The following is a 13,079-nucleotide window of genomic DNA, read 5'->3' on the forward strand; positions in this document are numbered from 1 at the left end:
CGCCATCTTGTTATCCTCGATGGCAACAATACAATACGTGTCTTGCAACCCTTTCTATCACTGGGTAAGAACACCGCAAGATTGAACCCAAAGCTAAGCACTTCTCCCATGGCAAGAAAGATCAATCTAGTAGGCCAAACCAAACCGATAATTCGAAGAGACTTGCAAAGATAACTCAATCATACATAAAAGAATTCAGAGAAGATTCAATTAATATCCATAGATAAATCTGATCATAAACCCACAATTCATCGGATCTCGACAAACACACCGCAAAAAGAGATTACATCGAATAGATCTCCATAAGAGAGGGGGAGAACATTGTATTGAGATCCAAAAAGAGAGAAGAAGCCATCTAGCTAATAACTATGGACCTGTAGGTTTGTGGTAAACTACTCACAACTCACAGGAGGGGCAAGGATGTTGATGTAGAGGCCCTCCATGGTCGATTCCCCCTCCGGCAGAGTGCCGGCGAAGGCTCCAAGATGGGATCTCGCGGAGACAGAAGGTTATGGTGGTGGAAATTGTGTTTCATGGTGCCCCTGGATGTTTTCGGGGTCCGTAGGTATATATAGGAGGAAGAAGTACGTCGGTGGACGCCCGAGGGGCCCACGAGACAGGGGGCGCGCCCTAACAGGGGGCGCGCCCTCCTATCTCGTGGAGGCTCCTGTTGTTTCTTGACTTGCACTCCAAGCTCTCCGGATCTTGTTCGTTCCAAAAATCAAGGTTTCATTCCGTTTGGACTCCGTTTGATATTCCTTTTCTTCGAAATACTGAAATAAGCAAAAAAACAGCAATATGGGATGGGCCTCCGGTTAGTAGGTTAGTCCCAAAAATGATAATAATGTATAAAATAAAGCCCATAAACATCCAAAACAGGTAATATAATAGCAAGGAACAATCAAAAATTATAGATACGTTGGAGACGTATCATTGGGTTATGTGACTTTAGTCATTAGCATCCGGTGGTTGCACATAAGTGCCCTGGAAGTTGTCAAGGAATGCGTCTTCCAGGTTCTCCCAACTGCCAATGGAGTTTGCCGGCAGGTTATTCAGCTAATGCCGAGCCGGTCCTTCGAGCTTTGATGGGAGGTACTTGATGGCATGTAGATCATCGCCCCGGGCCATGTGAATGTGGAGAAGGAAATCTTCAATCCATACCGCGGGGTCTGTTGTACCATCATATGATTCAATGTGTTGGAAATATGCCCTAGAGGCAATAATAAAAGGATTATTATTATATTTCCTTGTTCATGATAATTGTCTTTTATTCATGCTATAATTGTATTATCCGGAAATCGTAATACACATGTGAATACATAGACCACAATACGTCCCTAGTAAGCCTCTAGTTGACTAGCTCATTGGTCAACAGATAGTCATGGTTTCCTGACTATGGACATTAGATGTCGTTGACAATGGGATCACATCATTAGGAGAATGATGTGATGGACAAGACCCAATCCTAAGCATAGCACAAGATCGTGTAGTTCGTTTTGCTAGAGCTTTTCCAATGTCAAGTATCTCTTCCTTAGACCATGAGATCGTGTAACTCCCGGATACCGTAGAAGTGCTTTGGGTGTACCAAACGTCACAACGTAACTGGGTGACTATAAAGGTGCACTACAGGTATCTCCGAAAGTGTCTGTTGGGTTGACACGGATCGAGACTGGGATTTGTCACTCCGGATTACGGAGAGGTATCACTAGGCCCACTCGGTAGTGCATCATCATAATGAGCTCAAAGTGACCAAGTGTCTGGTCACGGGATCATGCATTACGGTACGAGTAAAGTGAATTGCCGGTAACGAGACTGAACGAGGTATTGGGATACCGACGATCGAGTCTCGGGCAAGTAACATACCGTCTGACAAAGGGAATTGCATACGGGGTTGCTTGAATCCTCGACATCGTGGTTCATCCGATGACATCATCGAGGAGCATGTGGGAGCCAACATGGGTATCCAGATCCCGCTGTTGGTTATTGACCGGAGAGCCATCTCGGTCATGTCTGTGTGTCTCCCAAACCCGTAGGGTCTACACACTTAAGGTTCGGTGATGCTAGGGTTATTAGGAAGACTTGTATGTGATTACCGAATGTTGTTCTGAGTCCCGGATGAGATCCCGGATGTCACGAGGAGTTCCGGAAGGGTCCGGAGGTAAAGATTTATATATGGGAAGTTGTCATGTGGACACCGGAAAGTTTCGGGGGCATATCGGTATTGTACCGGGGCCACCGGAGGGGTTCCGGGGGTCCACCGGGAGGGGTCACCCCTCTTGGTGGGCCACATGGGCCGCGTGGGGCAGGGAACCATCCCCTGGAGGGCTGGGTGCGCCCCCCCTTGGGCCCATGCGCCTAGGGTTGGGGGGGGGAACCCTAGTGGGGGCGCACCCCCTTGCTTGGGGGGCAAGCCCCCCTCCCTGGCCGCCGCCCCCCCTCTAGATCTCACCTAGAGGGGGCCGGCCCCCTTCCCCCTTCCCCTATAAATAGAGGGGCGAGGGGAGGGCTGAACACGTGATCCAAGGCGCAGCCCCTCCCCTCCCCAACACCTCTCCTCCTCCGTTGTGCGCTTGGCAAAGCCCTGTCGGAGTACTGCCTCTCCACCATCATCACGCCGTCGTGCTGCTGCTGGAGCCTTCTTCCTCAACCTCTCCTTTCCCCTTGCTGGATCAAGAAGGAGGAGACGTCGTCCGTACCATACGTGTGTTGAACGCGGAGGTGCTGTCCGTTCAGCACTTGGTCATTGGTGATCTGAATCACGGCGAGTATGACTCCATCATCATCGTTTCCTCGAACGCTTCCGCACGCAATCTACAAGTGGTATGTAGATGCAATCTCTCTCCCATGACTCGTTGCTTAGATGAACTCATAGATGGATCTTGGTGAAACCGTAGGAAAAATTTTAATTTTCTGCAACGTTCCCCAACAGTGGCATCATGAGCTAGGTCTATGCGTAGTTCTCTATTGCACGAGTAGAACACAATTTTGTTGTGGGCGTAGATCTTGTCAACTTGCTTGCCGCTACTAGTCTTTTCTTGCTTCAGCGGTATTGTGGGATGAAGCGGCCCTGACCGACCTTACACGTACACTTACGTGAGACAGGTTCCACCGACTGACATGCACTAGCTGCATAAGGTGGCTAGCGGGTGTCTGTCTCTCCTACTTTAGTTGGAGCGGATTAGATGAAAAGGGTCCTTATGAAGGGTAAATAGAAGTTGACAAAATCACGTTGTGGTTATTCGTAGGTAAGAAAACGTTCTTGCTAGAACCCAATTGCAGCCACGTAAAAGATGCAACAACAATTAGAGGACGTCTAACTTGTTTTTGCAGCAATTGTCATGTGATGTGATATGGCCAGAAGTTGTGATGAATGATGAATGATATATTGTGATGTATGAGATCATGTTCTTGTAATAGGAATCACGACTTGCATGTCGATGAGTATGACAACCGGCAGGAGCCATAGGAGTTATGATTATTTTGTATGACCTGCGTGTCATTGAAGAACGCCATGTAAATTACTTTACTTTATTGCTAAACACGTTAGCCATAGAAGTAGAAGTAGTCGTTGGCGTGACAACTTCATGAAGACACAATGATGGAGATCATGGTGTCATGCCGGTGACGAAGATGATCATGGAGCCCCGAAGATGGAGATCAAAGGAGCTATATGATATTGGCCATATCATGTCACTACTATATAATTGCATGTGATGTTTATTATGTTTTATGCATCTTGTTTACTTAGAACGACGGTAGTAAATAAGATGATCCCTTATAATAATTTCAAGAAAGTGTTCCCCCTAACTGTGCACCGTTGCTAAAGTTCGTCGTTTTGAAGCACCACGTGATGATCGGGTGTGATAGATCCTTACGTTCACATACAACGGGTGTAAGACAGATTTACACATGCAGAACACTTAGGGTTAACTTGACGAGCCTAGCATGTGCAGACATGGCCTTGGAACACAGAGACTGAAAGGTCGAACATGAGTCGTATGGAAGATACGATCAACATGGAGATGTTCACCGATGATGACTAGTCCGTCTCACGTGATGATCGGACACGGCCTAGTCGACTCGGATCGTGTAGCACTTAGATGACTAGAGGGATGTCTAATCTGAGTGGGACTTCATTAAATAATTTGATTAGATGAACTTAATTATCATGAACTTAGTCTAAAACCTTTGCAAAATATATCTTGTAGATCAAATGGCCAACGCTCACGTCAACATGAACTTCAACGCGTTCCTAGAGAAAACCAAGCTGAAAGATGATGGCAGCAACTATTCGAACTGGGTCCGGAACCTGTGGATCATCCTCATAGCAGCCAAGAAAGACTATGTCCTAGATGCACCGCTAGGTGAAGCACCCATCCCAGAGAACCAAGACGTTATGAACACTTGGCAATCACGTGCTGATGATTACTCCCTCGTTCAGTGCGGCATGCTTTACAGCTTAGAACCGGGGCTCCAAAAGCGTTTTGAGAAGCACGGAGCATATGAGATGTTTGAGGAGCTGAAAATGGTTTTCCATGCTCATGCCCGGGTCGAGAGATATGAAGTCTCCGACAAGTTCTATAGTTGTAAGATGGAGGAAAACAGTTCTGTCAGTGAGCACATACTCAAAATGTCTGGGTTGCACAACCGCCTGTCCTAGTTGGAGATCAACCTCCCGGAAGAGGCGGTCATTAACAGAATCCTTCAGTCGCTCCCACCGAGCTACAAGAGCTTTGTGTTGAACTACAATATGCAGGGGATGGTGAAGACCATTCCTGAAGTATTCTCAATGCTGAAGTCAGCAGAGGTTGAAATCAAGAAAGAACATCAAGTGTTGATGGTCAATAAGACCACTAAGTTCAAAAAGGGCAAGGGTAAGAAGAACTTCAAGAAGGACGACAAAGATGTTGCCGCGCCCGGTAAGCAGGTTGCCGGGAAGAAGTCAAAGAATGGACCCAAGCCTGAAACTGAGTGCTTTTATTGCAAGGGGAAGGGTCACTGGAAGCGGAACTGCCCCAAATACTTAGCGGACAAGAAGGCCGGAAACACTAAAGGTATATTTGATATACATGTAATTGATGTGTACCTTACTCGTAGTAACTCCTGGGTATTTGATACCGGTGCCGTTGCTCACATTTGTAACTCACAGCAGGAGCTGCGGAATAAGCGGAGACTGGCGAAGGACGAGGTGACGATGCGCGTCGGGAATGGTTCCAAGGTCGATGTGATCGCCGTCGACACGCTACCTCTACATTTACCTACGGGATTAGTTTTAAACCTCAATAATTGTTATTTAGAGCCAAGTTTGAGCATGAACATTGTATCTGGATCTCGTTTGATACGAGATGGCTACTCATTTAAATCCGAGAATAATGGTTGTTCTATTTATATGAGAGATATGTTTTATGGTCATGCCCCGATGGTCAATGGTTTATTCTTAATGAATCTCGAACATAATGTTACACATATTCATAGTGTGAATACCAAAAGATGTAAAGTTGATAATGATAGTCCCACATACTTGTGGCACTGCCGCCTTGGTCACATTGGTGTCAAGCACATGAAGAAGCTCCATGCTGATGGACTTTTAGAGTCTCTAGATTATGAATCATTTGACACATGCGAACCATGCCTCATGGGCAAAATGACCAAGACCCCGTTCTCCGGAACAATGGAGCGAGCAACCAACTTGTTGGAAATCATACATACCGATGTGTGCGGTCCAATGAGCGTTGAGGCTCGCGGAGGATATCGTTATGTTCTCACTCTCACTGATGACTTGAGTAGATATGGGTATGTCTACTTGATGAAACACAAGTCTGAGACCTTTGAAAAGTTCAAGGAATTTCAGAATGAAGTAGAGAATCAACGTGACCGAAAGATAAAGTTCTTACGATCGGATCGTGAAGGAGAATATTTAAGTCACAAATTTGGTACACACTTAAGAAAATGTGGAATCGTTTCACAACTCACGCCGCCTGGAACACCTCAGCGTAATGGTGTGTCCGAACGTCGTAATCGCACTCTATTGGATATGGTGCGATCTATGATGTCTCTTACCGATTTACCGCTATCATTTTGGGGATACGCTCTAGAGGCAGCTACATTCACTTTAAATAGGGCACCATCTAAATCCGTTGAGACGACACCGTATGAATTATGGTTTGGGAAGAAACCTAAGCTGTCGTTTCTAAAAGTTTGGGGATGCGATGCTTATGTCAAGAAACTTCAACCTGAAAAGCTCGAACCCAAGTCGGAAAAATGCGTCTTCATAGGATACCCTAAGGAAACCATTGGGTATACCTTCTACTTAAGATCCGAGGGCAAGATCTTTGTTGCCAAGAACGGATCCTTTTTGGAAAAAGAGTTTCTCTCGAAAGGAGTAAGTGGGAGGAAAGTAGAACTCGATGAAGTACTACCTCTTGAACCGGAAAATAGTGCAGCTCAGGAAAACGTTCCTGTGGTGCCTACACCGACTGGAGAGGAAATTAATGATGATGATCAAGGTACTTCTGATCAAGTTGCTACTGAACTTCGTAGGTCCACAAGGACACGTTCCACACCAGAGTGGTATGGCAACCCTGTCCTGGAAATCATGTTGTTAGACAATGGTGAACCTTCGAACTATGAAGAAGCGATGGCGGGCCCAGATTCCAACCAATGGCTAGAAGCCATGAAATCCGAGATAGAATCCATGTATGAAAACAAAGTATGGACTTTGACTGACTTGCCCGATGATCGGCGAGCGATAGAAAACAAATGGATCTTTAAGAAGAAGACGGACGCGGATGGTAATGTCACCATCTATAAAGCTCGACTTGTCGCTAAGGGTTATCAGCAAGTTCAAGGGATTGACTACGATGAGACTTTCTCTCCCGTAGCGAAGCTTAAGTCCATCCGAATCATGTTAGCAATTGCCGCATACTATGATTATGAGATATGGCAGATGGATGTCAAAACGGCATTCCTTAACGGGCATCTTAAGGAAGAACTGTATATGATGCAGCCGGAGGGTTTTGTCGATCCTAAGAATGCTAACAAAGTGTGCAAGCTCCAGCGGTCCATTTATGGGCTGGTGCAAGCATCTCGGAGTTGGAACATTCGTTTTGATGAGATGATCAAAGCGTTTGGGTTTATGCAGACTTACGGAGAAGCCTGCGTTTACAAGAAAGTGAATGGGAGCTCTGTAGCATTTCTCATATTATATGTAGATGACATACTTTTGTTGGGAAATGATATAGAATTCTTGGACAACATTAAGGCCTACTTGAATAAGTGTTTTTCAATGAAGGACCTTGGAGAAGCTGCTTACATATTAGGCATCAAGATCTATAGGGATAGATCGAGACGCCTCATAGGTCTTTCACAAAGCACATACCTTGATAAGATTTTGAAGAAGTTCAAAATGGAACAATCCAAGAAAGGGTTCTTGCCTGTACTGCAAGGTGTGAGATTGAGCTCGGCTCAATGCCCGACCACGGCAAAAGATAAAGAAGAGATGAGCGTCATCCCCTATGCCTCAGGCATAGGATCTATTATGTATGCCATGCTGTGTACCAGACCTGATGTAAACCTTGCCATAAGTTTGGTAGGAAGGTACCAAAGTAATCCCGGCAAGGAACACTGGACAGCGGTCAAGAATATCCTGAAGTACCTGAAAAGGACAAAGGACACGTTTCTCGTTTATGGAGGTGACGAAGAGCTCGTCGTAAAGGGTTATGTCGATGCTAGCTTCGACACAGATCTGGATGACTCTAAGTCACAAACCGGATACGTGTATATGTTGAATGGTGGAGAAGTAAGCTGGTGCAGCTGCAAGCAGAGCGTCGTGGCGGGATCTACATGTGAAGCAGAGTACATGGCAGCCTCGCAGATGAAGCAATTTGGGTGAAGGAGTTCATCACCGACCTAGGAGTCATACCCAATGCGTCGGGGCCGATCAAACTCTTCTGTGACAACACTGGAGCTATTGCCCTTGCCAAGGAGCCCAGGTTTCACAAGAAGACCAGGCACATCAAGCGTCGCTTCAACTCATCCGTGAAAATGTTCAAGATGGAGACATAGATATTTGCAAAGTACATGCGGATCTGAATGTCGCAGATCCGTTGACTAAACCTCTCTCGCGAGCAAAACATGATCAACACCAGAACTCTATGGGTGTTCGATTCATCACAATGTAACTAGATTATTGACTCTAGTGCAAGTGGGAGACTGTTGGAAATATGCCCTAGAGGCAATAATAAAAGGATTATTATTATATTTCCTTGTTCATGATAATTGTCTTTTATTCATGCTATAATTGTATTATCCGGAAATCGTAATACACGTGTGAATACATAGACCACAATACGTCCCTAGTAAGCCTCTAGTTGACTAGCTCGTTGGTCAACAGATAGTCATGGTTTCCTGACTATGGACATTAGATGTCGTTGACAATGGGATCACATCATTAGGAGAATGATGTGATGGACAAGACCCAATCCTAAGCATAGCATAAGATCGTGTAGTTCGTTTTGCTAGAGCTTTTCCAATGTCAAGTATCTCTTCCTTAGACCATGAGATCGTGTAACTCCCGGATACCGTAGAAGTGCTTTGGGTGTACCAAATGTCACAACGTAACTGGGTGACTATAAAGGTGCACTACAGGTATCTCCGAAAGTGTCTGTTGGGTTGACACGGATCGAGACTGGGATTTGTCACTCTGGATTACGGAGAGGTATCACTGGGCCCACTCGGTAGTGCATCATCATAATGAGCTCAAAGTGACCAAGTGTCTGGTCACGGGATCATGCATTATGGTACGAGTAAAGTGACTTGCCGGTAACGAGACTGAACGAGGTATTGGGATACCGACGATCGAGTCTCGGGCAAGTAACATACCGTCTGGCAAAGGGAATTGCATACGGGGTTGCTTGAATCCTCGACATCGTGGTTCATCCGATGACATCATCGAGGAGCATGTGGGAGCCAACATGGGTATCCAGATCCCGCTGTTGGTTATTGACCAGAGAGCCGTCTCGGTCATGTCTGCGTGTCTCCCGAACCCGTAGGGTCTACACGCTTAAGGTTCGGTGACGCTAGGGTTATTAGGAAGACTTGTATGTGATTACCGAATGTTGTTCGGAGTCCCGGATGAGATCCCGGACGTCACGAAGAGTTCCGGAAGGGTCCGGAGGTAAAGATTTATACATGGGAAGTTGTCATGCGGACACCGGAAAGTTTCGGGGGCATATCGGTATTGTACCGGGGCCACCGGAGGGGTTCCGGGGGTCCACCAGGAGGGGCCACCCCTCTTGGTGGGCCACATGGGCCGCGTGGGGCAGGGCACCAGCCCCTGGAGGGCTGGGCGCCCCCCCCCCTTGGGCCTATGCGCCTAGGGTTGGGGGGGAACCCTAGTGGGGGCGCACCCCCTTGCTTGGGGGGCAAGCCCCCCTCCCTGGCCGCCGCCCCCCCTCTAGATCTCATCTAGAGGGGGCCTGCCCCCTTCCCCCTTCCCCTATAAATAGAGGGGCGAGGGGAGGGCTGAACATCTGATCCAAGGCGCAGCCCCTCCCCTCCCCAACACCTCTCCTCCTCCGTTGTGCGCTTGGCGAAGCCCTGTCGGAGTACTGCCTCTCCACCATCATCACGCCGTCGTGCTGCTGCTAGAGCCTTCTTCCTCAACCTCTCCTTTCCCCTTGCTGGATCAAGAAGGAGGAGACGTCGTCCGTACCGTACGTGTGTTGAACGCAGAGGTGCTGTCCGTTCAGCACTTGGTCATTGGTGATCTGAATCACGGCGAGTACGACTCCATCATCATCGTTCCCTCGAATGCTTCCGCACGCAATCTACAAGTGGTATGTAGATGCAATCTCTCTCCCATGACTCGTTGCTTAGATAAACTCATAGATGGATCTTGGTGAAACCATAGGAAAAAATTTAATTTTCTGCAATGTTCCCCCACACAATGTTCACGGGATTAAACCCTTCTGGGAATTCATGATCCATTACTTCGTCAGTGAAGCATAGGGGGTGTGCGGCGCCTCTATGCCGGGCTACATCACGATGCAGTTCAAACGAGTCTGGTCTGCTGTATTCGGCCCAGCCGGATTTGTATTTAGTATATCTGGCGTGACGGTCATCGTCTCACGTTGGGGTGCGCCCCCGTGATCCGTAGATCGATCTTGACTGTCCTACTTTGTTTTCCAATTTGTCTCGCAGGTCATGTGTGGAGCCCCGGGCCTTCGTGTTTTTGCTTGTTTGGCGACAGGGTGCAGGCTGGACTTCGGGCTGATACGCCGCTTTGTCTCGGCCACGAGGCGGCCGGTCAGCCGCGTCATGCACTGGTAGTGTGGGCTTTAATGCCTCCTCCTCGAGTTGAGGTAGCAACCTGCGCTTTGGGTAACTTTTGGTTGGCACTCGAGTCCGTATTCCTCAGTTGCCAGGACCTTAGTCCATCTATCAGTTAGCAGATCTTGATCAGCTTGAAGCTGCTGCTGCTTTTTCTTCAGGCTTTTTGCAGTGGCTATAAGCCGGCGCTTGAAGCGCTCCTGTTCTACGGGATCCTCAGGCACGATGAATTCTTTGTCGCCGAGGCTCACCTCGTCTTCGGAGAGGGGCATGTAATTATCATCCTCCAAATCTCCATCCATTGCCTGTTCATGAGGGCTAACTTGCCCATCCTCCCGTTCGTCCTGCTCGAAGTCTGGCTGGGCGGGATTGTTTTCGTCTTCGGCAGCATCCGGAGTGCTATTGTCTCTTGTGCCGGTATCGCTATTTTTGCTATGACGGGGCTTAGAGCAGCGCCAATGACGCCGGTGCTTAGATTGCTTCTCAAGGGGATTATCCTCCATTGCCTCATTGCCATTGCTTTCTTTGGGGGTGTCCACCATATATATATATCATATGATGAGGTGGTTGTCCAGCGCCCTGCGGGCGGTGGTTCTTGTTCCTCTCCGGCATCGTCGTCCATACCGTCGATGTCTTCGGAGTCGAAATCAAGCACGTCGGTTAAGTCGTTGACAGTGGCTATTAAGTGGGTGGTGGGTGGGAAACAAATTTCTTCATCGTCCGCTTCCCACTCAAGCCGGACATAGTTCGGCCAAGAGTCTCTTGACAGGGAGAGAGATTTCAATGAATTTAGCACGTCGCCCAAGGGTGAGTGCTGAAAGATATCAACGGAGGTAAACTCCATGATCGGTGCCCAATCAGATTCGATAGGCACGGATGCGCGTGGTTCGGAACCTATGACCGGAGACGAGTCCGAGGGTCCGATGACACAGATCTCTTTGGAGGTGGAATTTGTGTTCAGCTCTATCGCCGATGAGTGTGCGGCCTCCGTGGCTGGGTCCATCCACCCATCCTTGGATGGCACGATCTGCTTTGGATTAAGGGCCGGGGCAGCCGCAGATGCGATCTCTCGAACACCGTCCGATGGCAGATCTAAGTCATGCTCATCGTGGTTGTTCGGCGCACCTATCATGGGCTCGAATCCGTCAAAGATCAAGTCTCCGCGGATGTCGGCGGTGTAGTTCAAGCTTCCAAACCTAACCTGATGGCCAGTGGCGTAGCTATCGATCTGCTCCAGGTGGCCAATCGAGTTGGCCCGCAGTACGAAGCCGCCGAATACGAAGATCTGGCCGGGGAGGAAAACCTCGCCCTGGACTGCGTCGTTGTAGCTGATTGAAGGAGCCATCAAGCCTTATCGTGACGGCACAGTGGAACTCTCAATGAAAGCACCAATGTCGGTGTCAAAACTGACGGATCTCGAGTAGGGGGTCCCGAACTGTGCGTCTAAGGCTAATGGTAACAGGAGGCGGGGACACAATGTTTACCCAGGTTTGGGCCCTCTCGATGGAGGTAATACCCTACTTCCTACTTGATTGATCTTGATGATATGAGTATTACAAGAGTTGATCTACCACGAGATCGTAGAGGCTAAACCCTAGAAGCTAGCCTATGATTATGATTGTTCTTGTCCTACGGACTAAACCCTCTGATTTATATTGACACCGGAGGGGGCTAGGGTTACACAGAGTCGGTTACAGAGAAGGAGATCTACATATCCGAATTGCCAAGCTTGCCTTCCACGCAAAGGAGAGTCCCACCCGGACATGGGATGAAGTCTTCAATCTTGTGTCTTCATAGTCCAACAGTCCGACCAAAGTATATAGTCCGGATGTCCGGGCACCTCCTAATCCAGGACTCCCTCGGTGGGTATCGTTATTTTCTGACCTTCACAGATGATTTGAGCAGATATGAGTATATCTACTTAATGAAGCACAAGTATGAAACATTTGAAAAGTTCAAAGAATTTTAGAGTTAAGTGGAGAATCATCGTAACAAGAAAATACAGTTTCTACAATATGATCGTAGAGGAGAATATTTGAGTTACGAGTTTAGCCTTCATTTAGAAACAATGTGGAATAGTTTCACAGCTCACGCCACATGGAACACCACAGCATAATGGTGTGTCCGAACATCGTAACCACACTTTATTGGATATGGTGCGATCTATGATGTATCTTACCGATTTACCACTATCATTTTGGGGTTATGCATTAGAGACAGCTGCATTCACTTTAAATAGGGCACCATCAAAATCCGTTGAGACGACGCCTTATGAACTGTGGTTTGGCAAGACACCGAAGTTGTCGTTTCTTAAAGATTGGAGCTGTGATGCTTATGTGAAAAAGTTTCAACCTCATAAGCTCGAACCCAAATCGGAGAAGTGTGTCTTCATAGAATACCCAAAGAAAACTATTGGGTACACCTTCTATCACAGATCCGAAGGCAAGATATCTGTTGCTAAGATGGATCCTTTCTAGAGAAGGAGTTTCTCTTGAAAGAAGTGAGTGGGAGGAAAGTAGAGCTTGATAAGGTGATTGTACCTTCTCCCAAATTGGAAAGTAGTTCATCACAGAAATCAGTTCCAGTGATTCCTACACCAATGAGTGAGGAAGCTAATGATGATGATCATGAAACTTCAAATTAAGTTACTACAGAACCTCGTAGGTCTTCCAAAGTACAGTCTGCACCGGAGTGGTACGGTAATCCTATTCTGGAAGTCATGTTACTAGACCATGATGAACCTACGAACT

The sequence above is a fragment of the Triticum dicoccoides genome, chromosome 1B (assembly GCF_002162155.2).
Source record: "Triticum dicoccoides isolate Atlit2015 ecotype Zavitan chromosome 1B, WEW_v2.0, whole genome shotgun sequence".
In the NCBI taxonomy this organism is placed as follows: domain Eukaryota; kingdom Viridiplantae; phylum Streptophyta; class Magnoliopsida; order Poales; family Poaceae; genus Triticum; species Triticum dicoccoides.